This window comes from Phyllostomus hastatus, unplaced genomic scaffold, assembly GCF_019186645.2.
Source record: "Phyllostomus hastatus isolate PE091 unplaced genomic scaffold, TTU_PhHast_1.1 phas_contig_402, whole genome shotgun sequence".
In the NCBI taxonomy this organism is placed as follows: domain Eukaryota; kingdom Metazoa; phylum Chordata; class Mammalia; order Chiroptera; family Phyllostomidae; genus Phyllostomus; species Phyllostomus hastatus.
The window spans coordinates 7,882,490-7,908,509 of NW_025333873.1; the positions used below are offsets into that span (position 1 = coordinate 7,882,490).

Sequence of the window (26,020 nt, forward strand, 5' to 3'; positions counted from 1 at the left end):
CAAATGTCCATGCTTCCTGTTAAAAGGAAGAAAACTTATCATCATCATCATTGATAAGCAAATGGCTATCTTGTCAGTTCTGCAGCTTGGCCAGCTTTTTGAGATACTCATTGATTCATTCGTTCATTCTCTCTTTCAAAAGTGCTTATTAGGTGCCACCACGCGCCAGAGACACTGGAGACACAGAAACCTCTGTAAAGTGCCCAGGGAAGGTAGTGAACTGCGGGGGACTTCAAGACAAAACCAGACCTCGTACTTTCACTAACATGTACCACTGAACTGTCCCATTGAATGGATGCGATTCACAGCATAAATTATTTCTTCAGCCAACAAACATACTAAATATTTGCTGTGTGTCAGGCCCTGTGCTGTGCTTGGAGGACATCCCAGGGAATAAGGCAGCTTTGAGGTCAGGGTCTGGCGGCTCCTGGAGGGGACAGACCAGGCCGCCAGTGTGATAACTGCCCCTAAGTAACTGCAGGGTGTGTGGAGGCATGAGGCGTGCCATTGAACCTGGTCATCTGAAGGCAAGGTAGGAAGGGACTCCCTCATTTTGCGTGGCCTCGAATTTCTCCTGCGCCTCCTAACTCCCCTCTAGTGCTGTGGTACGAGGTGGCCACCGTCACAAGCCCTGTGACTCAGTGGTTCTGTTTGCACGGCTGCTGTGAGCCCTGGCTCAAGAGGCACGACGCCTAAGTTCAAGTACCTGTGTCATACTTTGTCACTGTGACTTTGGACAAGTTATCGGGTCTCTCTGTACCTTCATTTCTTCGTCTGTAAAATTCAGATAATACGTTCTTCAGAGGACTTTTTTGAGGAATTATATAAGGAATTAGAAATGATGCCTAGAACTTCAAAGTTTCCTATACGTGTTAGCAACTGTTACTATGGAAACGACAGGGCATCGTTGCCTCGGTTGTTTGGTTAACTACTGTGTCAGTTATCCATGGCTGTGCAACAAACCGCCCCAGAACTCAACAGTGTAAACCAACACACATGTGTTCTCTCCCGTTTCTGTGGGTCTGGGGTCGGGCCACGGCTTGGCTGGGTCCTCAGCTCCAGGGTCTTTCATAAGACTTTAGTCAAAGCGTCTCTTCTGAACGTCTGACTTGGGATGGGTCTGCTGCAAGCTCATCCGCGTGGCCGTCGGCAGGACTCGGTTCCTCGGAGGCCGTTGCCCTGCGGGTCTGGGTTCGTCGCCGGCAGTTGTGGGAGGCCACCGTCCGTTCCCTGACAGGTGGGCCTCTCTGGCTCGCCTCAGGAGAGCAGGTGTGGGCGGGAAGCCAGAGAAAGAGTCTGCCGGCGAGAGGGAAGTCACAACCGGGACCTGATTACGGAGGCGATAACCCCATTACTTTACGGTAGTCTGTCTGTCTGTCTGTCTGTCGGAAGCAAGTCTCCAGGCCCAGCCCCCACTGGAGAGGAGCGGCTTACACTGGCAGGGGCGTTCTGCGCGCGGCCTGCAGGCCACATGCCGCCCAGGGTGGCTGTGGGTGCAGCCCGACACAAAGTCGTACATTTACTTAGAACCTTTTTCCTGCTCATCAGTGTTTTTGTTAGTGTTTGTGTATTTAATGCGTGGCCCAAGACAACTCTTCTCCTCCCAGTGTGGCCCAGAGACGCCGAAAGGTCGGTCACCCTGCCAGCACACGAATAGCAGAAGGTGAGCACCCCGGGGGCCGCGTCAGAAGCCGCCTGCCCCGCCACTCCGACAGTTAGGGGCTCGCTGGTGTGGGCTACAGTCGGGCGTGTAGACACACACACACACACACACGGTTTGTTTATTGCCCAGTGTGGGGAGCGATGCTGCACTCCTGTCAAATACAATGTAGCGAACTGACGTGAAACATCATTTTGATTATTCGTTGTTCCAGGTATTTTAAAAGCTTTAAAAACATGTTCTTAAAAGAGTACTTGCATATCTGAAGTAATAATAGCATTACTGTTTGTGATGGCTTATTGTATGCCTGAACTTGAGTGGGGTAAGGAACGCCCAGATAGCCGGCAAAACGTGGCTTCTGGGTTTGTCTGTGCGGATGCCTCCAGAGGGGTTAGCACGTGAGTCAGGAGACTGAGGGAGAGGAGGCCCGTGCTCACCGTCGCCGTCTGGCACCAACCAGCCCTGCGAGCACCCAGATAGGACAAAAATGCCCCTAGAGGGTGAATTCTTTCTCGCTCACTTCCTGAGGGGGGGCCTCCACCTTCTCCTGCCCCAGGACCTTGGGTCTCTGGGTTCCCAGGTGGTCGGACCCTAGGACTTACACCAGCAGTACCCCCGGTTCTGAAGCCTTTGGCCTTGGACCCCCTAACACCACTGGCTTTCCTGCTTCTCAGCTTGCATGTGGCATACTGTGGGACTCCGTGACCTCCGTAACTGCACGAGCCAATTCCTATGTAAAATCTCCATGTATCTCCTATTGCTTCTGTTTCACTAGAGAACCCTGATGAGTACACTGTTGTATGCACATAGGGAAGCAACTGTTTGTTTCTGTGTCCTGCAGCCTGTCCACTTAATCACAGGTCTGTGGTTGGGAGTTTGTTTGTTTGCCCCACATCCATCCTGCGTTCAATGTGTCATTTCTCTGAAGCAGCTGTGAGAGCCCTTGTTCCCCACATTGGTTCCGGACCCGTCTCCCCTTTTTGGCTCGCGTTCACGACGTCTGGTGGAAAAGAAGCGCAATGCCTCCTCCGGTTAGTGTGTGGCCTCTCACAACTTCGCCAGCGTTAGAACTTGCTAATCATCGCTTTACCTTCAGGTGCTCTTGCCCTTGTAGGGATAGTGGTGACAAGGGGAAAGGAAGATGAAACGTGAGCTTAACCTAGTCTGTTTGTGGACACATAACTCATGCGGTGATTATGGAGTTTTCAGAGAGACATGTGAAACTGTGTTTTCTCTAAAAGGGTGCGTTTCAGAAAATAACGTGTGCAATAAATTGTCCATAAAGGTCACGCGGGGAGGAGGGTGAACATCTGTATGATGTTTTTACTATTCAAAAGCTTTATCTGGTTTCAATTAACTACATTGTTGAAGTCCCCCCAGCCCTCTTTAAGCACCTGGCCCAGTTAATTTTGGTGGTACGGTCCCTGCCGAAGTGTCGAAACCTCAGTGTCTCCAGGCTGCTCTGAGACGGCACAGGGCCTGCGTGCCTGAAGGTAGCATGACACGCTCCATTTCAGATGCATTTGACAATCAAGGAAGTTGGTGTAAGCCAGAGTGTTGCAATCCCTAATCATTTTGCCAAAAATAAGTTAGCTGTTATGTTTTATAACATATGAAGTGTGATAATAAGAAACTTGTGTTTCCATCTCTTCTGTTATTTTTACTGGAATATTTGACTCCCATGAGACTTTAAGGACATATGTGTAGTTTAGTAGCTGGTTTATTTGGTTTTATTTTGATTCAGTTCTTTACCATATTTTTGTAGCTAATTATAGGGAACTTTGGTCTTAACATCATTGTAAGAGACACATTGCATATTTTAAATATATTGTGTGACCTGTATTTTAATACACTAAAAAATTGGCACTCTTCAAAATCTGGTATTAAAATAGTTTTTAAGCAAATTTGGTACATAGAATTGTAGACATTCCTAATAAGTTTCGACAGCAAAGTCCAGAATGAAGAACTTAAAGAGAGACTGAGAAAACAGTTAATTGGATGACTATTGAGTATTAGCTGCCGTAACTTACAGTAAACGCGGTGTCAGACTCGCGGGCCTCTAGAACCAAGACGGGCTTCAGAGGCCGTCTGGTCCCGTCCTCATTTCACAGAGGGAGCTGCAGGAAAGTCCTTGCCAGGGCTCAGCCCGGGCCCTGTCGGACCGCAGGGGTGGGGCGCAGTTGTGTTATCTGTGGGTGTGTGGGGGTAACTGACGGCTCTCTCCACCTCTGGGCAGAGCAGAGCCCGCAGGCGCCCCTGCAGTGTACTCGTGTGATGCCAGGATTAGGAGACCCCACGGACATTGCTCTGGCAGTTTGGGGCGGGGCGGGGCCAGGGATCATGTGGGAACAAAACAGCAGTAGTCCTAGCCCTCTTATCTGGGATCTTCTTCTCTCAACACCAGTCCTTCGTGTGTTCAAAATGCACCATCTGATTTTGCCAGTAAATTGTCTGCGTGAAGTCATGGCTGGGAGTTGAAAGCCCTTGAGTCTTAACTGGGCTCTGCCCTGAGTCATGGGGTGAACTTCAAGTAATTTCACCTTCATTTTCCTCTAAGAATTTACATAATATTTAATGGTGATACCTCCTCATCTTCCAGGGCTATCAGATCCTTCAAAAGTTAATTTTTTGTAGTATTTGGCCTGCCTTCGGGGAAAATGCACAATAACATAGAGCTTCCTTTGTCTGTCCGGTTGGCAAAAATATCTTCTCTCTAAATGAAATTTCCAGCTTACTTAAACTCACTACTTTAAGCACTGGACTATTTTATCCAGTTGGATAGAAATCTGTCTAAAATATTATTTACCGATCACCCTTCTTCAACAATGCATATTAATTATGGCAGAATTAGTGATTCGAGGACATCGTTTAGGTAGTGTTATAGAATAGTAAAATGCAACTAAAGGGATTTTCCCTGTGTCCTGAAATGTCTTAGCTAATAGTGCTTTTTAAAAAAATGTTTCTAGTGTCCATAGTTTTTCTATCTCCCCCCTTAGTATTAGGTGCCTCTTCTGTTTCCTACTTATAACTTGTTGCTACTAATCTTCTGTGGGTAAAGAAAACGGGTAGGTATGCTGGAATTTTCCCTTGAGAACGAACGAGGCTTGCATGAAGACATGCGAGTAAACCGGGGAGTACCTACGAGACACCACTGGCCTGAGAGACAACATCGGGTACACGGACTTATCGTTCGGAGCCTGAAGCTTAGAAACTCGAAGTACACCGCAAGTGCAGTGAGGAGCTTGGCAAGCTTGCCTGAAAGGGTGGGAATGGCACGTTAGATGGCGGGTCGATTCAGGAGTACCTCTCGTCTACGTTAGGGGAAAACTCGAGTTCAGCTCTTCTGCAAACAGTGAGACGGGAGAGGCCGTGGTGCGCGTTCACTGCTCTGAGGAACCTCCACGTCTGCAGAGTGAGACGCGCTCGCAGGGACGTTCAGGCAGCAGGCAGCAGCACTGCCTCGAGTCCAACACTCGAGGTGACCTGGAGGGAGGGGAAGAAGTAGCCGTTGTCAGAGTCCTGTCCCTGCGCCAGGTGTGAGGAACAGAAGGCAGATGAGGAGGTGCCGCCGGCTCTGAGTGTTTCGGGAAGAGAGAGGTGGCCCCTAACTGGGAGTATTGGGAAAAGCTTGATGGGAGACCTGGTGTTTGAGCAGGAGAAGGGTGAGTCCGAGTGGAAGGAGAGAATCGAGGGTGTGGGTGGTGGGGGCTGCCATGCACTGCAAGCGGTGGAAACGGTCTGAAAAGGGCAGAAGGGGTTTTACCGCTGGGCACGCGAAGGGAGCCGTGAGTAGTCCCACGTGGGTACGGTGTGGTGTGTGTGAGCGGCGCAGGCGGGGCTGTGGGAGCCCAGGCGGATAGACGTGCAGGGACGGAAGGTTCGGGCTCGAGGCTTGGGCTCTTATTCTCTGGACAGCAAGACGCCCCTGAGGGGCCTGGGATGGTAACAGTCCTGCACCGGGTAAAGCAGTCTTGACGGAAAAGAAGAAGAAAGGGGAAGGGAGTGTAGGATCCGAAGTGAGCAACCAAGTGATAGGCCAGTTTACTAGTCCAGATAAGAAATAATGAAAACAGGATTTGGGGTTTGCCAAGGGCAATTACTAAAAGACAAAAGAAACAGGTCATCGGTGCGTGTGAAGGGAATGACTTTATTTGGCAAAAAGGAGGCTGGAGAAGAGGAAGAGATAGAAGGTATCCTAATTTTTCCAGACTGCGGGCTGCAGTCATTAGTGGACCCGGGAATCGCCCCAGTGCACTGCCGCCCGTGGTTCGGTCCAGCAGGGAAGGCCGCACTACAACTGCCCAGCGCCGGTGGCTTTTGGCAACACAGACTCGTCCAGTGCCCCGACACAAGTCTCCGGAGGGTAGGCCACCCTGTGTAGCTCTCTCCTTGCACCCTTACTCCAGGATCCAGGCTCATGAAGCAGCTTCTGTCTGGAGTGTTCCAGTCGCATGGCAGAGGATAAAAAGAAATAGCGAACCACACACTGTATCTTAAAACCTCTGCTTGGAGGTCACTGTCACTCCTCACACTGCGTGGGACGGAACAACTTACGTGACCAGGTCTGCCAACAGTGAGGCTGCAGAGTATAACCCTCCCCCGAGAAGGGAACAACGAAACAGCATTTGGGGAAAATATGTGTGTGTGTATAAAGTAGAGTGAACAAGGATAGAAAATATTACAGTGTGTTGGATTAAAGACAGGTATCGTGAAATTTTTGTTTCACTTTTTATGAGTGTGTGTGTTAACATCCTAATTACAATGTAGAGTGTATGTCTTTCTGTGGGTCAAGGTAAAAAAAATCGAATAGGCTGAAATAGATCACAGAAGCTAAGTGGAGAACAAGAAAATGTCAAGGAAGTTATGGATATGCGGTAAAGATGGCCACCGATTCTTTGTCATTCCTCTCAAGAGGTGAAGTCTCTTTTCCTTCCACTTTGAACCTGGGCTAGACACGTGACTAGGTGTCACCAACGGGGTACAGTAGAAGGGACGTTCTGGCACTTCCAAGCCCAGGCCTTGCGGGTCCCGGGAGCTTCCGTCTCCTCCCTCCTGGAAGCCAGCTGCCGTGTGGGAAGTCCACTGGACCACGACGCACCAGGTGTGCGGGGAACCTTGGGCCTTCGGGCCCATCCCGTCTGCTGCTAAATACGACCGAGGGAGTGGCCCGTGGGAGCAGAGTCCCGCAGAGCCCTGTCTGAACTCTGGACCGCGCAGAGTCAGAAAGGCTGATCGCTGTGGTTTCAGACCCTGTGTCTTGGGGGGCGGGGGGCGGGGCTATATTATGTAGCAGGAGGTAAGGGTTGTGGGGGAGTGAAACAGAGGCTAAAGAGAAAGGGAACTTAAGGCTCTGGGTATTAGTAATCGGAAGAGAACATTTTTAGTGAAACAATGGGAGGAGGGTGCAGGTGAGAAGTGGGTCGTTATCCAGGAACTGGCCAGTGCAGGGGAGAAGACAAAATGATGGCTTAAGGAAGAAGCCCATGAAGAGAATGTCTCTGTCCTGCAAGTGGGAAACGATCCCGCAGATGCCGAGGCAAACGGTCCGTGCAGACGGAGACGAACGTGTGTTGGCGCGGGTGTCCTCCTGTTTGTTTTTTAGGCGCACTTGAAAACTAGGAAAATGGAATTTTTCCAAATCTTTGCCTCCTGCAAATGTGTTTTTGTGCCTCATCTTTGTTCTTTATTTGAGCCTAGAAACCTCAAACAGTTTCTGAAATTGCTATATTGTCCTTTCTAGCAATTACACCCAACATTTATTTGAAGTTTACAAAACATGTTCACATGTAACAAGGTCATTTGACAACCCGATTTTTCCCTTTTTGACAGGGAAGGAGACTGAAGTTCCAAGGAGTTACGTGTCTAACCCACATGTCACTTAGCTAGAAAGTGGCAGAACCGGGACTCTGTGCTGTTTCCTGCCTTTCCCATTGTCTGCTTGTAGGTGGAGCAGTAGTCGAGAAGGTTATGACTATAGACGACTAGAACAAGTTACCTTGGCAAACCACCAAAACCCATTTAATCTAAACATAAGATTTCTACTGCTGTTTCTTTAATATTTGAGTTCCTCAGCTACACGGGGCAGGGGAGGGGGTTAGCGGGAAGCAGGGGAATGCTTCCAGGGATCTCAGGAAAGACTGGGAGACGTGGGAAATCGTGGGCGACCTGCAACAGAGAAGGTAAAGGGGGTTGGCACCGAGGCCCTGGGCCCAAGGGCAGGAATTGAACTCCGAAGACAGTGCTCAGCATCCTAGACGCGAGCAGGGGCAGATGGGGAAGTAGAGTGTGAAGGGAACTGGAATGTTCTGTGAGACAGTGCATAGTAGTTCCACAGCTGCGTCCACGTGGCCCATTAGCGACCCCTGGTGTGTGGAAGCCACGGGGTCAGGCAGGCAGCACCTCGGGGCAAACTCTGGTTTGCGAAAGACCCTCCGTTTCAGAAAGCCATGAGTCCCCTGCTCTGAGGAAAGTTGGTATTGAGGATGGTAAAATGCTCTTCCATCACTTGAACGTATTTAAATCTATAGTCATGTTTGTGAGTGTGTGCCCACATTATCTTTTCTGAACTACCCAGAAGACTGACTGCCTTGCTGAAAACCAGACACATGGAAAGTTTCAACTTTTCAACTTCAGCCATTTTTAGTTATCTGCATGTTTTTTAAAATCCTGAAATTGCTTTCAAAGTGGAAAAATTGTGTGGGCTTTTTTTCATCTTTTCATAACTCAGAAAACGATTTAATATATTTTTCTCAAACTTTGCAAAAAAAAAAATTACCTTTGGGCTGAAACCAAGCATGGAAAATTTCACCACAAAGGGCTAATTTTTTTGGAAAGCTGCAAGAAAGTGAAAACAAGGGTTTGTAATAGAACATTCTTCATGCATGTTCATACTTAGTACTTTGTCTAATGCATTTCATCTGACAATTTCTGAACACTTTTCAGGTTTGAATATTGAACCATCGTAGTATTTTTGTGTCCATGACACTGTCAGATATGGAAAATTCCCCTCATCCTCCCCAAGGTCCAGCATCTTAGGAGCTTGTCACATGTGTTTAAAGGGACAGGTAAGGCCAAAGCGGTGAGGCGGCTGCTGGCCAGCGAAAAGCTTGCCCTTACTGCCTGGACACAGTCCGTCCGCAGCCCTTCCCGGCCCAGGAGTGGTTGCGAGAGGACCGTAGTGGAGGACACTCGGTGCTCAGGCAGCTCTCTGAGCCAGTGGTTCTCAAAGCAGCATCCGCACTGCTTGGGGACGTGTTAAGGATACAGGTTACTGGGCCCCACTCAGACCTGCTGCATCCACACCTTTAGAGCTGGGAACACCGGCCAGGGCTCTAACAAGTGCAGCCGGGGTTCCGGCGGATGCCGCAGTTTGAGACCCACCAGCCTCGGCTTTCCAAGAGCTTGCAACCCAGGATGTGTTGCGATCAATGGACAGTTAAATCTGTCCTCGATCTTTCCATAACCTGCCAGTTCTGCCTCCTGCCATCCCTTGGAATGCCCATCAGGTTCCCTAAAGGAAAGGTTTCTTTCCCATATTTCAGGTATTCTAGCTCTTCACACCTATGAGCTGATGCCGAAGCACAGCAGCCCCTCCAGTGCAGGTGTCGACAGTGCCGCCTGTTCAGGGAAAGGAAACCACCAAGTTGCGTTTTCTCATTTGTTTGAGTCACCAGGGTCAAACCGCGATGGGACCGCGTGTTTCATGTTCATCTCTTTGCAGTCTTGAGTTCCAGAATTTAAGTGGCAAGGGAGCAGAGGCCTGTCGGTGGAAGCTGATGGAAGCCCTGAGCTTTTATGGGCAAGTTCCCAGTCCCAGGTCTTGCAGTGGCCTTCTGCAGTCCAGCACGCCCTGAGTCTTCAGGCACTGAAGGGGTGGCACACGCAGCACGTAACAGACTTCAAGGGCTTTCCTCTCCTGATGGAAGTCAGCAGTCTGTGGTGCGTGCAGGCCTTTAGCCAATCACTGCTGCCCCGGGCTGCTGTGAGGGCGGGACTTAGGCTTGGCCCAGGCGAGGTGCTGAAGCAGTCGGATGCAGCTGCAGCCCATCTTGGGGGAGCATCGGTACAGCTACCTAAGCTAATACAGACAGAGAGGGAAAAGAAACACTTTTTTAATTGATCATTTAAAAACTTTATTATGAAAAATTTCTAACAGAAAAGTAAAAACAATTGTATAATGAATCTTCAGATGTCCATTATTTAGAGTAATATAGCTACTAATATTTTATTATCTTTACCTCATTTTTTAAAAATACTTTCAGGTAAATTATAGCCCTCATAATATTTCACCTTGAAATACTTCATTATGCGTCTCTTAAAGACGACCTTTTCTTGTAACTATCATGTCATCATCACACCCAACAGAATTAGTGGCAAGTCCTTGATATTATTTAATACACTCCATATTAGGTTTTCTTTGTCTGCAAAATGTATTTTCATAGTGGTTTGAAAGATCTTCCTTTAAATTAAAGATTTTTCCCCAATTTCAAAAGGTAATATATTTGTAAGTTTCAGGAAAGTATAAAAGAAAGTAAAAGTAAATATGCCTTTGAAGACTGGGGCAGTATCCAGAGAAACTGCATATACTACATGTACCACAAACTGCTTTTAATACTCAGTAAATAGCTTCTTAAAACAGAATGCGAAATTGCTGAAAGAAGGGGCGTTGTTTGCAGGAAAGCCTGGTGCACGAGGTTGTGGTTCTGGACGGGCCGTCCAAGAAGCTGGCCCTGCGTCTCCGTGCTTAGGCCAGAGAAGGCCATGTAGTGACTCTCTCAGCTTTGTCTTTACTTAGTAAGAAGAAATGAAAATCTAGCTGCATTGCACTGATGTTTATTAAGATGTAAAAATTTATTTAAGATACCTAATTCTCTTACAAATATTTAAAGTAATTGAAGATTAAATTATTGGCTGAATTTTTAACTATGATTATTACTTATCATATTACTATAGTTATAATTTATGGACCTTAGTTAACCCTTTCCTGGGGGGCTTTTGCTTTTCCCATGTCACACATCAGGACACTGTGACGTAGAGCGAAAGCAGCTTGCTAAAGGTTAGATGGCTCACTAAGCATCTGCTGGGGTTTGAACCATGTGTGTTTGACTCCAAAGTCCGTGTTCTTAACCGCAAAGCTAAAACGGTAACTTATTATAACAGCTTCTTTGATAAAGGTACAAAGAACATGAACAGATAATTCACTGAAACTAGCAAATAAAACCCCTCAAAACAGCGTGTAGGCAGCACACTGAGTGACCCAGCAGTGAGTGAGCATCTGGCAGTACCCAGTGTGGCAGTACCCAGTGTGCGCTTACTGAGCCGAGTAGCACTTGCTGACGTGTGATGAACGTCCCTCCACAGCGGTCAGAGCGCGCTGCTGCTGCTGCCGCCACCGCCGCTGCTGTGCTCTAGAAGCTCAGTGTCGAGTGTGTGTGCTGCCGCGGAGTCTGAACAGGCGAGCGCCAGCCGGTGTGCAGTGGTGATCGCTGGGGTTGGAGGCGGGGTGTGCTGGAGGGGGAGGCTCTGCCCTGCTCCTGCCGTTTTACAGTGACCAGGCGTCGTCAGGAAGAAATAGTTCCTGTAAAAAATGTTCATACCCTTTGAACTTACTAATCCTTCTCTTTGGGATCTATATTAAGAACATCTCAAAGACAGAAAACACTCATGTACAGAGAAGTATTGTTTGTTATGACAAAAAATTGAAAACATCCTAATGTCTGACTCCAAAGGAAAGATTAAGTAGAACACAGAATGTGAAGTATTAAAATTATATTTTCACGAGACATTGTAATACATAAAAGTTAATTATAGAATATTAACAGAGATGTAGAAATACATAGAGAATGTATATCGAAAGAAAACATACAGTAAAAAGTTTGAAAATGAAATTGCCAAAAGGAATACAGTAGCTGTGTTTGGGTGGTGAGTTTTGGGGTGGTTTTTCCTATTTATTTTCTATTTTTAAAATTTCCTTTAATGGCATATATTTCCTCACTATTGTAATCATTTAATGATTGTGCATTTTCTTTATTTTAAGAAAGCAATTTGATTGGGTGACGTCATAGCAGAACACTGGTTCAGGAGAGAGAAAGATTTTTATACTCTCACACACAGCCACAGACAATAAATGCAAGGGGACTTTAAGGGTCAGGTCAACCTCACGGCATCTCTGCAGGAGGCCCGCCCTTAGGACCTGCAGGGGCGCCGAGCCGGCAGCTGTGTTTTGGCGGTAGCGGCTATCCTAGCCTCTTCCCTGTCTTATTTACTCTTCCTGTTCTACTCAATGCAAATTGTGATTTCTTTTGAACCAACACCACCCCCCCCAAAAAAAACAATAATGTGTGTTGTTGGTGGGCGTGCCTTTTGATGGCCTGCCTCATGCTCATTACTAGCATGTGGTAACAAAATCAGAGGCTGGGTTCAGCATCGTCTTCCGTCCTGCCGCTGGGCTGAAGCAGGCCTTGAAAAATACAGGCAGGTTTACCTCCCATCAGACGGTGTGGCTCACAGTGGGAAGGACTTGAAGAGGCTCTAAGGTATGAGTAGGTGGCCCATGCTAAGGGAGAGGTGTCATTTTTTTTTTTTTAATATCCTTGCCGTTGGATGGATACAGCTCTGAAAAAACACGTACCTTGCTACATTTAGACCATGTTATGCTGATGAACTGGGTGTTGGCAGAAGAGGAATTCCTGGAGCCTCGGTGGCCGAGCCGGGTGGAGAAGAGATACAAACGAGGAGAGACAGTGTAACAGAATTCTTTGGTGGGGACTTCTTTGGTGGCCGCTGTTTATTCCAGGGAGAAGATTCTCTCTAGGGCTGTCCGTCTGTGAGAAGAGACCTACGAATGTGATCTGTCAGGGAGGAAAGGCCCCTAATGTGAGGCTGTGTGCCCTCCCTTGCTCGGGTGGAAAGTCTGTGAACAGTACGCAGCGTAGGCCACAGAAAAATTCCCCGAAGTGGAAAAAGCCTAGCAGGCAGTCCATGAAAGATGCTTCACAAGAATAAAATGTGGCTGCTTTGAGATCGCGCATTCCAAGCCAGTTCAGACTGACTGTGTTTGGCTGGGAAACAGCCAGGTTATCAGGTGTCAGAGAGGAGTACTGAGGAGTGGATAAAGGCTGAAGCCAGCGGCGGTTCTGGCAGCCTGTCCCCAGGAAACCAGGCAGTAAATCATCAGCGGTGTCGGTCCTGCAGGTAGCAGGGGGAGAGCACATTATCGAAGTCTGTCGACAAGTTCGGAAGCTCCATCTCGACGACGTTAGCTGTCTCCTCACCAGTGCCTTCATGGGATCTTCTGCAGTAAGCCGAACGGAGTGTAAGCGATGCAGCCTTTTCCTCTTTCATAACCTACCACCCCCGGGAAAATGCTAGGAGCTTCTCGTGCTCCCGAGCAGAGGGGAAAGGCTCCGAGGGCTTCAGCAGTGTCATGTGCACGCTGATGTCCCAAACACCTAGGGACGGATTGCGATGATCTGCGCCCCAAGGGCGTTCTCAGGGTCCTCTGAGGGAGACGGCCTCGCCTTGTCTCCTTGGGTCACAGGCCCTGGGCCTGCCCTGGGCGTGCGGAGTGCCGCCTCCCAGCTGTTCTGTTTCCTGTGTCCGCTTTCTTTCCGCCCCTTCCCCCCACCCCCTGACAGAGGCCTGTCTGCCTGTCAAAATCCGCCGTCCCCAGTGCAGACTCCCACTCTTTCCCGGTCCTTCCCACTTTCACCATCCTTCCTTTGTGACCTGTCTTCTCGTAATTCTTGTCTCTTCCACCTTCTGTTACAGGCATGGCATATTTACTTGATCCTATTAGATTTTTGAGGTTTTCTTTTTTAAATTGAGGTATAATTTACACACAGTAGCTCTTTTTCTCTCTCCCTGCTTCAATCTAGATATTTTCTCCTGACCTGTGTTTCAGTTTACCCATCCTCACTTGAGCTGCGAACTGATTTTAAGCCCGTTTGCTGCATTCTCAATTCCAGTTACTCCATTTTTGTCTCATAGAATTTCCATTTTATTATTTTTACAGTGACCAGTGCAGAATTCCTGAAATTCTACATCTTGTCACTTAACTTGATTATATTAATCACAGTTATTTTAATGTTTATGTCTGACTTTATTCTCCTTTATACTGCCAATAATTTTTAAGTTACTTTTATTCTTAAAATATAAAAAAATCAGAGATGATATAGTAGAAATAAAAATAATAAAGATTATGTCTGAAAATTCCAGTAGCTCAGTCTCCGGTAGTTGCATTTCTCTTCTGCTTTTTTCTTCTTTGTTTTGGTCCTGTCGCTCTGTCCCCCGGGAACTTTCCGTGTTCGCCAGGGTTCCCCAGAGAAACAGAATCTGCGGGGGGCAAGGGTGGGGTGGGGAGGTGCATGCGCAGGAGGAAAGCAGCTGTGCGGAAGTGGCCGCCACGCTTTCGGAAGCTCACGAGTGCCGAGATCCGAGGTCGATAGACCGGAGACCCGGGAGAGCTACCGAGGCAACTGCTGGTGCCGCCGCAGGCGGCTCGAGACCCGGGAGGAGCGGATATGTCTGTGTGGGTCCAAAGGCAGGAAAACACAGTGCTTCAGATCAAAGGCAGTCAGCAGAGGGACTTCTCTCGTATGTGGCCTGTTTCGTTTAGGACTTCAGCAGATTGGCTGAGGCCCACTACCCCTGGGGAGGGCAGTCTGCTCTATTTGGGCTCGCAGTTCAAGCATCCGCCCTGACGCACTCAGAATAATATGTGGCCAAATACCCGACCGCCCCATGGCCTGTCACGTTGGCACAGAAAATTCGCCGTCACAGCTTGGTGAGGTTTTTGTTTTAACTGAACACCTGTCATTATAGATGAAAAGTTAAGACAATGCGAGGCTTCTGTTTTCCTCCAGGAAGGATTACTGTTGCTTGTGCCCTGCAGCTGTAGTGAGGACCAGTGACTGCAGTGCCATCGGGAACGGGCTAAGTCAAACAGACCTGCCCGCGTGAGGGCTGGTCTCCTCCACGTCATCACTTTGTAGGGTGCAGCCCGTCGGCAGGTCCCACTGGGAGCCCAGGGTGCTTTCTTCCTAATGGGCAGCAAATGCCAGAGTTTTGACACCTGAGCCGAAGGAAAGTTCTAGAAACTCTGTCTGGCCTCTTGCTCTTTTAGCTGCTGCTCACAAATTGGTAAGTGCCAAAAAGGACTATTTCAGCACACCTCTCCGAGGGTCATTTTTCTCTAGAAAGGTGGCCCCTCAGATCACCTCTGCCTCGGATGCTCTTGAAGGCACTTTCAGAAACCACCTTCTCCAGCTTTCCTCATGGTCCTCGGCAGGAAGATCTCTCTGCAGCACGCGAGTCTGCCGCAGCGCTCCCAGCCTCCCCCGGCACCAGCTGTGGTGGCTGCCTGGCTGCAGCGCTCCCAGCCTCACTGTGGGGGAGCGTGCCGTTTGGAGTGTGTTCTTTGCGTGACCCGCTGTTTCCCCTGGGCAGCTTTAGAGTCTGTATTCCCACTGTTGCATTTAATGGCGGTGTTTTCTGGGCCGTTCCTCCTTCTTAGCCTGGAAACTGGCGTGCTAGCACACACTGAGAACTTCTCCGGTGCTTTTTCCTCTTTGTCTTCTCATTCTTCCTGGGTCAGACCTCCCAAAATGATTCTCTGGATTTGTTGTAGTTTCTGTTGTTCATCCCTGTTTGTTTGGGTTTTTTAAAAGATTTTATTTATTTATTTTTAGAGAGGGAAGGGAGGGAAATAGAGAGAGAGAAACATCAATGTGCAGTTGCTGGGGGTCATGGCCTGCAACCCAGGCATGTACCCTGACTGGGAATGGAACCTGCGACACTTTGGTTCGCAGCCCACGCTCAATCCACTGAGCTACACCAGCAAGGTATTTGAGCTTTGTTTTGTTTTTTACTTGAATATGATGAACAGTATGGGTTTTTCCCCTCAACTGTGTCTTGAAATTCATGTAATTGAACTTGGATTTTAGCCTTCATGCAAATAGTTTCTGAGGTAATTTCTTATCCTCTGTTCCCTTTTTACAGCATACTTTCTACGAGTTCATGGCGCTCTCTCTCTCTAAGGACAGCAAATTTTTGGATTTTGTCGCACTCTTGCATTGTCTCTAACCCTCCGAATCCCTCTTTTCTGTGTAGTTTATGTTGACCTGGCTATTCTGAAGCTTTCCTCAAATATCCGACGTTCCTTTGCTGTCTGTTCATGTTTAAGAAAGGAGCACTGAACGTCCTAGGAGGTTTTGTGTGGGAGTGAGCCTGGCCAGCTCACTGGTGAAGCTAGTCAGCTTCACTGCAGGGTGATCGGACAGGTGTCCTGGCATTTTTTTTGGGGGGGGCAGGGTGGCAGGGAGGCTCGTTCCCCAGCGTCATCAGCTGTATGCTTTTCTCTAGAGCTATTCATCTCAAAAAAAAAAAAATCCTCCAACCTCCTGCCTGAGGGCAACACCATCAGCTGGAGCCTGCACTAGAGGCTGGGCTGGGCGTGCATGGCGGTCGGCATCTAGCGTTTGGGCTTTCCTGTAGCCCCTTTCTACATGAGTAGCCTGCCCACCTCTGTGTCCGGTGTGCCCAGGTCCAAAAACCCCCCATTTTTATACCGAATAAACCCCCAGTCCTGAGCCGGGGCTGGGAGGAAGAGTCGCTTGGGGGTATTGGGGAAGGCACTCATCCTGGGGGACTCACTGCCCCTCCGCCAGACTTCTCTTCATCGTCTGCCACGTGCCATGCACCGTCACTGAGCACCTGTTATGGACTTCAGCGCACAAGAGAAGCTCTGCCCTCTGCCAGTGCCGTCTGCTAAGGGGAGATGGTAGTAAACCTAAAACTGTGCGTAAATTGTACGTTCAAAGGTGGAAACGGAGTGGAAGCAAGATAAAGGGGATGGGAAGTGCTGTGGCTCGGGGATAGGGGGCAGTGGTGGACTGTGCTGTTCATGTATTTAACATTTAACTTCAACCTCACGGAAGAGTGGCAAGAATAAGAGTAGTACGTAGAACTCCATATACACTTGAGCCAGGTTTACTGTTGTTAATATTTAACCTCATTTTCTCTGTCTCTCCCCCACTCCTACAAGAGGATAGGGAAAGCAAATGTGTATACAGTTGGCCCTCATCTCTGGGTTCCACATCCATGGATTCAACCAACAGTGGATCAAAGATATGCAGAAAAAAATATTCCAGAGAGCTGATCCCTAAACAATACAGTATAACAACTGTGTATTTGGCATGTACGTACATTGTTTTAAGCATAAGTAATGCAGAGATGGTTTAAACTATGGGAAGATGTACTCTGCTTGAGTCCATACCTCATCTTAGTTACTTTGCAGCTACATCTGTGTTTTCTCATCTAGGGAATGAAGACGCTTACTTAGCATGGCTGTTGCGTGTAATGAATGAGCAATGTATGGAAAGTGTATCCATGTAGTTCCGAGAAGGTGGTAAGCTGTCACTACTGCCATTATTCCAAGCACATCCCTACTCCGGGGCGTTTTCCTGTCTTGCTGATGGATGAAATTGTTAAGGCAGAATATAAGATCTCAAAAAGCAAGCTGTTGACCATTAAAATAGAATTGTGTTTGCAATTTATGAACTGCATACATATGATTAAATAAGCTGAATAGTTTTATCCTAGCAAGAAAAAAAATGTGGCCTTATTGGAGAAAAGAAATACTAAACTCGGATTACTTCTAGGTCTATGCTTTGACTAATAGCAGCTGTATCTTTGAAAGCTGTCTGGTTTACATTGCACGTTCTCTAACATGTCTTAACAATGTTAGCAATCATATAAAGGGAAAAACTGCGTGCTGAGTTTTCTTGTTTTCACCATGTGCAGCGGGGAGGCACCCAGCCAGTACTGCCACAGGTGGGCCAGCTAATCAAGGTGTCAGAGCACTAGTTATCATGGCTTCATAATGTAGGCCTCGTTGCTGCCCCCAGAAAAATGGGTGTATACTTAATAAATTATCTGACAAGTAAAGTTTATCGATGATCTTTTAGATTTTACTCTTTGGGGTTTTTTTTTGAATGCCTATTTAATAAAACAGGTTGCACGTAAACCACACCTGAACATCATCCCCTTTACCTTATGGCTGTTCTTTAAATTGTTTCTTAACTTCCTTTCTGAAAACTGATTAATAATAACAGTAAATTCAGGAGTAAACATCGAAGTACTGTCTCTCACCCCCAGGAAGGCGCCCCCTGTAAAAAGCCCCCGTGTGTGTTTTTGCTTTCCTGTGCTATTCAAGAAAATGTGGTCGTGCTTCATTATCGGGAGCTGACCCTGGTAGGTTTCAGATGAGAATGTGAAATACAAGAAAATGTTTCCTTAGAGCAGAATGAATTGGCCAGCCCAGCAGTTCTTTCTTTAATGAGACAGTAACATAAGAAAACATTTTGTCCTGTACACCGATTTGGAAGCCTTCTCTGTGCAGCTGTGTTATAAAATTGGGGATATACTTCCTTGACCTCAGTGATTTTTTTGGCCAATACATTGCTATACGAAGAAAAGAAATTTTTATTACTATGACTTACCCTATCAAATTTGGACTATAAATTTCACTGAAATTATTACTGTGAGATCTAGGAAAAGTATACGTTTCACCCAACAGGCAGTAACTGTTGTTCTCCAAAGGCAAAGAGGAAAACCAGTCTCATCGACTGCATATTAGTTGTGATAAACAGTATTTGGTCTGCTGATGTTTCTGAGGAGCAGTGATGCATTCAGAGTGCATATGAGAACTTGCTCGTTGCCCCGGTGCATTCCCACGATTTCAGCGTGCACTTTCAGTCTCAATTTGCTGTTGATGCAGGTCGACCAGACGTAACCCTGTAGGTGCTCGTGTGTTTTAGGAGTTCCCCTTGCACACAGTTTTGTTTCACGTGGGTCCCAGTAATGGATCATTTGTACAAAGTAATGGATTGCTTCCTCTTTCTGCCAGCTGGTTTGATCAGTCTGAATGAAGTTCCTTATTTACTGCGGGTCACATAACAAGTATGGAGTCGCTGCGGTGTATTTATTCGGATGACGGTAACTGTGTTAACCATTTATGTTCTTAAATCACTGAGGATATTTTAATAAATACCAGAAAGCCATATTTTGAAGTGAATAAGCTTGAACCTAAATTGAGCAATGACTAAATTACCAGACTTTTTGGAAAACAGATCATTTTCCTTAGTTGATTTTTCTGGTTAATTGTGGATTGGCCATAGTGGGGTTGAGGGTGGGAAGCAAAACATTTATTTCTGACTTTCTCATTTAAAATATGTGTAATGTGTTTTAGCATACTTTTCTGCTATCATAAACAGATAACAATACAACAGTTTGGTTTTATTTTCCTAATGAAGAATTTGTAGCACAAGAGTACTTATCTGAATAATTCCTCTTATCATCTGCAGTGCTGTTATAAACACAGAAGGTTCACGGGATTAGGACCAAATGTACTGACCTCATATTATTCCCTGGAATTATTTTTTAACCACATTCTTGATAGTAGTTGGTTGGTTATTTCCTAATATGGTTAAAAGCCACCTGGAGGCGCAAATAAGATTGAAAGATGATTAGTTAAATTCCAAGTGGTGTAGACTGCATTATTCAGTGACATCTACTTTTCCAGGTATCACTTCTAGGACGTAGTTTAGGAAGATGAAAATAGGCAAAATTGCCTTTGCACTTTCAGAATAAAAAAGCCCAAAGGACACATGAGCCCCAAGGCTTCGAGTGTCTCCTTGCAAGCCCGGTAACTCCCTCTCGTCCACCTTCCCGCTCACTGGTGTGGAAGGAGCAACAGGACGTGGACATCTTCATTGTCAGCACACGCAAATCTAGCGTCTCATCGTGGTGTAGTGTCCCCCTGTAGGGACGCGTGGTAACTTAGGCAGCTTTCATCGTAGTGTAGTGCATCCCTTGTAGGGACGCGTGGTAACTTAGGTAGCCACTCCCTAATTATGGACACTCATCTCGGCTTGCTAGTCCAAATATTGTTTTCTAGCTTTCTCAGCTGCGTTTATTGAACAAGGCTTTTTTTCTGATGATACCTTATCATAAGTTTAATTCCTGTATATATTCAGGTCTGTCGTTTCTAGACTTTTTTTGTTGTTGTTCACTTGAGCTGTGCGATCCTTTTCTGTCATACAGTTTTAACTGTTGTAGCTTCTGATCTGTGTAATGTTTCGTAGAGCTAATCCCCCCTCTTTCTTGTTCTTCAGAATTCCTAGGTTATTAGTACATTCCATTTTCCAGATTAACATGAATATAATTGGTTAAACTTCAAAATAGGGGTCATCTTTTAGTCATGTAATTGGGATTGAATGAATTGAATTGATGGATTAATTTAAGGAGAGATTTTGTATCTCTTTTGCAATAGAAGAATTAAAAAATACTACTTTGGATTTTAAAGTTTTTGTTTCGGTAAATGCTGTACATTACTTCTTAGGTTTGTGTTTAGCTTTTATTCTTACACCTGAATTTTTTAAATCCATGCCATAAATACTGATAATTTTGCTTTCTCTATTTACAACTCATTCTTCCATCTCATCGACTTCCATTGGGTTGGTAGTTCTGGGACAGGAGTAACACAACAGCCAGGGAATCTTACTGAAATGGAAGCCAGGCATGGTTGCTCCCATTTTCAGACCCTTCAAAGGGCCCTCGGCCGCTAGGACTGAAACCAAGTCCCAGTAGGCCCTCTGCTCCCCCTGCCGCTGCTGCGGCGTTGCTGTCCGCACGCACCGTGCAGAACAGCAGTGCTGCTCCTGCGTTTCCTTGACCACACCAGGTGGGTCCTGTCACACGGCCTCTGCGCTTGCTTCTCCCTCTCCCAGGAGAGCTCTTTTCCCGGAGTCTCCCAGCGCGCTCCGCTCCTTCAGCGCGCCTGCCTCTGCACAGCCCTTCACGGAGGCCTTCCCTGGACACCTGACCTGAGGCTGGGCCCCCGCCCCCCGCAGCTGCTGGCCCCCCGCCCCCCGCAGCTGCTGGCCCCCCTCCACTACGTCGTTTCCTCCCCGCCCCTCCCCCGCAGCGCTGGAGACTTCCTAGCATGCTGCGTCTTTCACTCAGCACCACCTTGTTACCTATGCTTACTTGTTCCTGAAATTGTCACATGGTTGTTTTAAAATTAGTATTCACTTATTGCTATTTACATGCATGTTTTACTCATTTTACATCATGTACATAATTATTTATTATTTACTGTCAATCATGTCTTACTGTCAATTATATCTCTCTCAAGCAAAAGATATTAAGAAGAAAGAAAAGTGGGGTGATGGGATACAAAAAATAGCAAGCACAAAATAAGATTTTATATTTACATAGTTTTAGCTCCAAAATATTAGCAGTTATTTAAATGAAAATGTAGTAAACGTGTTAGTCATGTTAGTTAAAAGACGGAGATGGTCAGTTTATATAAAAAGTCTAACTATTCTAAATGTAAGGTTGTGGAAAGGCAGGAAGTAAAAGGAGGGAAACTTATATCTTACAAATTCTAACCAAAAGGAAGCTGGTCACTATGTTAATAGCAAGCAAAACAGGCACTAAAGGGAAAGCATTACGGTAGAGGAAGAGAGTTCCTCTAGGTGTCGAAGGCCTCCCCTCTCGGGCAGTAACAGCCGACATCGGAAAGGAAGGCGGTCGGGCCAGCCGGTGGGCCGGAGGCCGCAGTGTAACCGCGGGGTGTTATAAACTAACTTTGTGCCATTACACTTGGAAGCTTCACTGAAGTGCAGGAATCCCTAGACAAAGATAACATCAGAGCAGACTCCAGAAGAAACAGAAAGCCTGAATGATGAGTGGTTCTAAGTTGTTAAAGAAAATGAAGCCATCAGTAGTCAAAACATTCTTAAAATAAAGCTCCAGGCTTTGCTGGTGAGTTCTATCAAATGCTTAGAAAATAAGTCATTCTGTTATTTTATAAAATCCTCTAGATAAGGGAGGAGGAGAATAATGGAGGAAGAGAACATACTCTTGAACTCAGTTTTCTCAAAGGTGCAAACCTTTATTTATATCCAAATCTAGAAAAAAGCGATATAAGGAAGTTACCAGCCATCTCACTTACCAACACATGAAAGCCGTGTACCGAATATTAGAAAGCCAAGAACAGTAACATGTACGGAGGGTAGTGAGGATGGTGAGTTTATCCCAAGAACTGAAAGTCAGTTTCACATTAGAAAATCAGTTGATAGTTCACCGCATTAATAAATAAAAGGATAAAATGGTAAATAAAAGGATAAAAATCCACAATCATTCTCAACAGGCATAGAAAAGATATTTAATAAGATTCAGCATCCATTTATGCTTTTAAAGAGCAATTAGCAAACTACAAATAGAGGAGTTTTTTTAACCGCATAAAGCATATCTCTAGAAAACCTTCAGCGCACATCATGCCTGCTGGTGACTCCACTGAAATTATGTTTGAGTTCAGGAGACAGAATTATTTCTACTGAGCATTATAGTAAGGCTTTGGCTAACTCAGTAAAGTGAGAAAAAAATAAAAGATACAGGGATTTGAAAGGAAGAAACAACTCTATTTATTTGTGGATGATACGAGTATGTACTTAGAAAATCCAGAAGAATCTGCAGACAAGTCATTACAACTACTGAAGGGCCTTCCTAAGTTTGCTGGATGCAGAATCAACAAGCAGAAATCTTTTATGTCATATAAGCAATAACCATTTAGAAAATGAACATTTTAAAATATTCTATTTACAAAAGTATAAAAAGAATAAGTACCTAATTACCTGACAAAAATTGTACATGATGACTACCTGTAAAATGTATAAAACATTTTTACGGACACTAAAAATTTGTAATAAAGGAGAACTATGCCATGTTTGTGAGTTAGAAAACCCAATATTGTAAAGATATCACCTCTCTTCAAATTAACTTATAAATGTAGTGCAATCCCAGTCAGAATCTCAGAAAGATAATTGTGGAACCTGAAGGGCCAGTTCCAAAATGCTTATAGAAATGCGGAGAGCCAAAGTACCCAAAGCGTTCTTGAAGAACGAGACGGGGGTTTAACTTACTCTGCCAGGTACCACAGTGTATTGTCAACCTGCAGTAAATCAGCCGTGGTGCTCTCCCGGAGCTGGGAAGTAGACGGGGGAACGGATTAGAGAGCCGGGGAAAGGACCCCGCAGCACACCGGATTTACAACAGAAGTGTCTCTGCGGAAAGGCAGGGGAAGGCGGCCTTTGTCCTTAATAGTGCCGGGACGATGGGGTTTCCAGATGGACAAAAATCACCTTTGACCCATATCTCACAGCACACAAACAAATTCGCTTCAGGTAGACCCTGAACCTAGATGGGAAAGACTAGACCGGAGAGCTTTTGGAGGTACCACTGGAGAACATCAGCTGCCAGAGAGCCCGCAGGGACTGGGGACGGTGACCGGCCTGGCGTCTTGGCCGAAGCACATCCATCCCGGAGGGGCTGAGGCTTGGCCGGACCTGAGAAGTCCGTTTCTTCGTCGTTGCCTCGGCTGCCGCCGCAGCTGACATCAGAAAACCTGTTCTCACCCGTGAGGCAGGACCCTTCCTGTGGGCTCGGGAGGGCGGCTCCTCTGAGCCCCTAAGCCGGGAGGTCTCGGCAGGGCAGTGAGAAACCCTACCTCTCTCCACTCCAAAGACTGCTTTTTGTGAGTCCACCCCTGTTTTACGTCTCTCGGGTTTTGTTAAGTCCAGGAACACTTACAGGAGTAAAAAGACATGACATTAGAACTACCCTAAAGATAGAGGCAGAACTGTGAATTAGAAGGTGCACAATCTTGCTCGCTTCGGCAGCACATGTACTGAAGGTGCAGGACCAATGCTTAATTGTAGCGCCACTCCAGATGCTGAAAATGTGTTCATTGTTTCTACCTCTCATGTTCTTAAAGCACACTGCGTGATATCTGTCATTGTTGAGAGCAAAGGAAAAGTGTACAGGAAGTGGCTGAACGTTTAGCTGACAGATGTGACCAAGGACAAACAAGAAGACATGGCTAGGAAGAAGAGAGTCTTGCACAGTTTCCCCTCCAATCCCTTTTCTCCATCAAGAAGAGTGACATGAAGGCAGAATCACAAATGCTACCCGATCAAGTCCAACATTCGGGCAACGCCATCAAACCAGTTACAGTGAAAAGGACCAGGAGACTGAGTCTACAGGAACCCACCTCTGCTCTCGGGTCCCCGGGTCCCCGTGGGGCAAGCGCAGTCAGCCCGTCCCGCAGGAGGAGTGTGAGGGTCTGAGGGAGATGGCGAGTCCCCGATGCCCGCGGTCACCGCAACAGACTCACACCGAAGTTGAACACAAACGAAGGCTTAAGCCCATGTTGCAGAGCAGATGAGAGGTAGCGCTATCTGATTTCCAAAACATTTTGAGGGAAAAAAGATCTTCGTGATTTGAGGTTAAAGAAGGATTTCTTGAACGAGACACCAAGAGCAATAACTATAAAGAAAAAAACTGTTGAACTCAACTGTATCAAACTGAAGAACTTACGTCCATTATGAAAAAAGCAAGACTAACAAGAGTTCAGCCGGCAGGCCAAGGACCGCCACGAGACTGGTGTGCAGGATAAAAAACAACTCCTGTGATTCAATAAGAAAGATAAAAAGACAGCCAGCTTCATAGAAAAGTGTGTCAGAGACTTGCGTAAGCACCGCAGAGGATGTAGAAAATGTCCAATCAACATGTAAAAGCTGTTCAACACATTAAAGCCCCGGGGAAATACACCAGGTCAGCCATAATGACAAAGTTTGCCGGTGCCAGACGTGATGAAGACAGGTGAAAACAGGAACCCTCGTGTCTGCCGTTATGAGGGTAAATTGCCACAACTGCTTTGGAAAGCAGTTCGGGTCATCTGCTGAAGCTGAACATGCGGGTAGCATCTTTTTACTTGGAGCTGATACAGTCAACGGAAATACATGCACATGTGCACCAAGAAACATGTATAAAAATGTTCATGGCAGCGTACATACAGTGTATCTGGGCTGAAAACAACCCAGATGTCTGTCAGTAAAACAAATAAGTTGAGGTATGTTCATACAATAGACAAGTATATTGCAAAGACAATCTGTTGCTACATGTATCAACATGGATGACTCTTATAGACAGTGTTGAGTCAGGGAAGTAAAAGGTGAAAACAGACTGCATGATTGCATCCAGATAAACTTCATTAACAGAAGGAAGTTAGCTGTCGTATTCAGGGATGTGCATCAGTCTGCTGGAACTGCCGTAACCAAATGCCACAGACCGTGGGCTTGGAAGTCCCAGATCAGCCCGCCTGCCTGCAGGGCCGGCTTCCCGTGAGACTTCTCCCCGGCCTGCGGATGGCCGCCTTCCCCCTGGCGTCCCCCAGGCCAGCAGACCTCTTCTTTGTGCAAGCCCGGGAAGAGAGCGCTGCTCTCTGGGGCCTCTCTTTATCTGGGTACCTGGTCCTATCAGCCCCACCTTACGACTTCATTTAACCTTGACTATCTGTCTCTACGCACAGTCACACTGGAGCCCTGGCCAGGTCGCTCGGTCCGGTTAGAACGTCAGCCAGATGCACCAAGGTAGATTTGGAGGAGATACAGTTCATTCTGTGGTGGGATGAAAGGTATTCATGTCAAGCTAAACAAGGAAGTGATTATAATGTTAAGGGAAGGTAAACATTGACATAAAGCAAAGTGAGGAAGGCAGGACAGAGTTGTGACTGGAAGGTGCCCTGCTGGCCGTGTTTTGTTTCTTGGCTCACATAACTTCCTTTTATAAACTATTCGTTAAATGTCCCGTTGAAATTTTGTATGCTTTTCAGTATGGGATACTTCACAGTTTTCATTTTTTTTTTTAACAGCGAAACCATTGCACTCATTCTCATTTCCTCCTCTGCAGTCGGTCAACATCGATGATTTATTCCATTTTTGTTACTCTTTTGTTGACTTCTGTTCCCCATAGAAATTGTTTTTATATATATGATAATTATTTAAATATGAATACACTAAATAATGGTAAATTTTTAAATGCTTAGTAATACTCTTTTTTCTCCTGGAGTATTATTAGAATTCGTTTCCTGATATTCTGAGAAATTGAGCTGAGATTATATTTTTGTCCTTAACCATTTTCCCGTGAGGAAGAGATTTCCAGCCTCACTTGTCCTTGGCCCATTCAAGATTCTCCTCGGTTGGTAGGATTAAGGAATAGAGGAGCTTTTCAAAAGTGGACCGTCTCCAAATACAATCAATTGTGTTAAATGCTGACTAGGAATAGAGTTTTTATGTGGCTCTACTTGATTCCATTAGTGAAATCAAGTTGTTGTAACTACTGAAATGGTGTATTAATTTCTACTTTCATCCATTTTTCAAGGAGTTATGAGTTGCTGTCACAATCAAGAAGTTACCCAGGCATCTGATTTCCTTCTCACCCTGAAAATTAACCCCA

The 26,020-nt window shown here is 46.2% G+C and overlaps 1 protein-coding gene across 1 annotated transcript in view; it reads left to right on the plus strand.

Annotated features, from left to right (window-relative positions):
• The window catches only part of LDAH (lipid droplet associated hydrolase), a 75,384-nt gene that overhangs the window by 22,712 nt on the left and 26,652 nt on the right, over positions 1-26,020 (plus strand). The window lies entirely within an intron of this gene.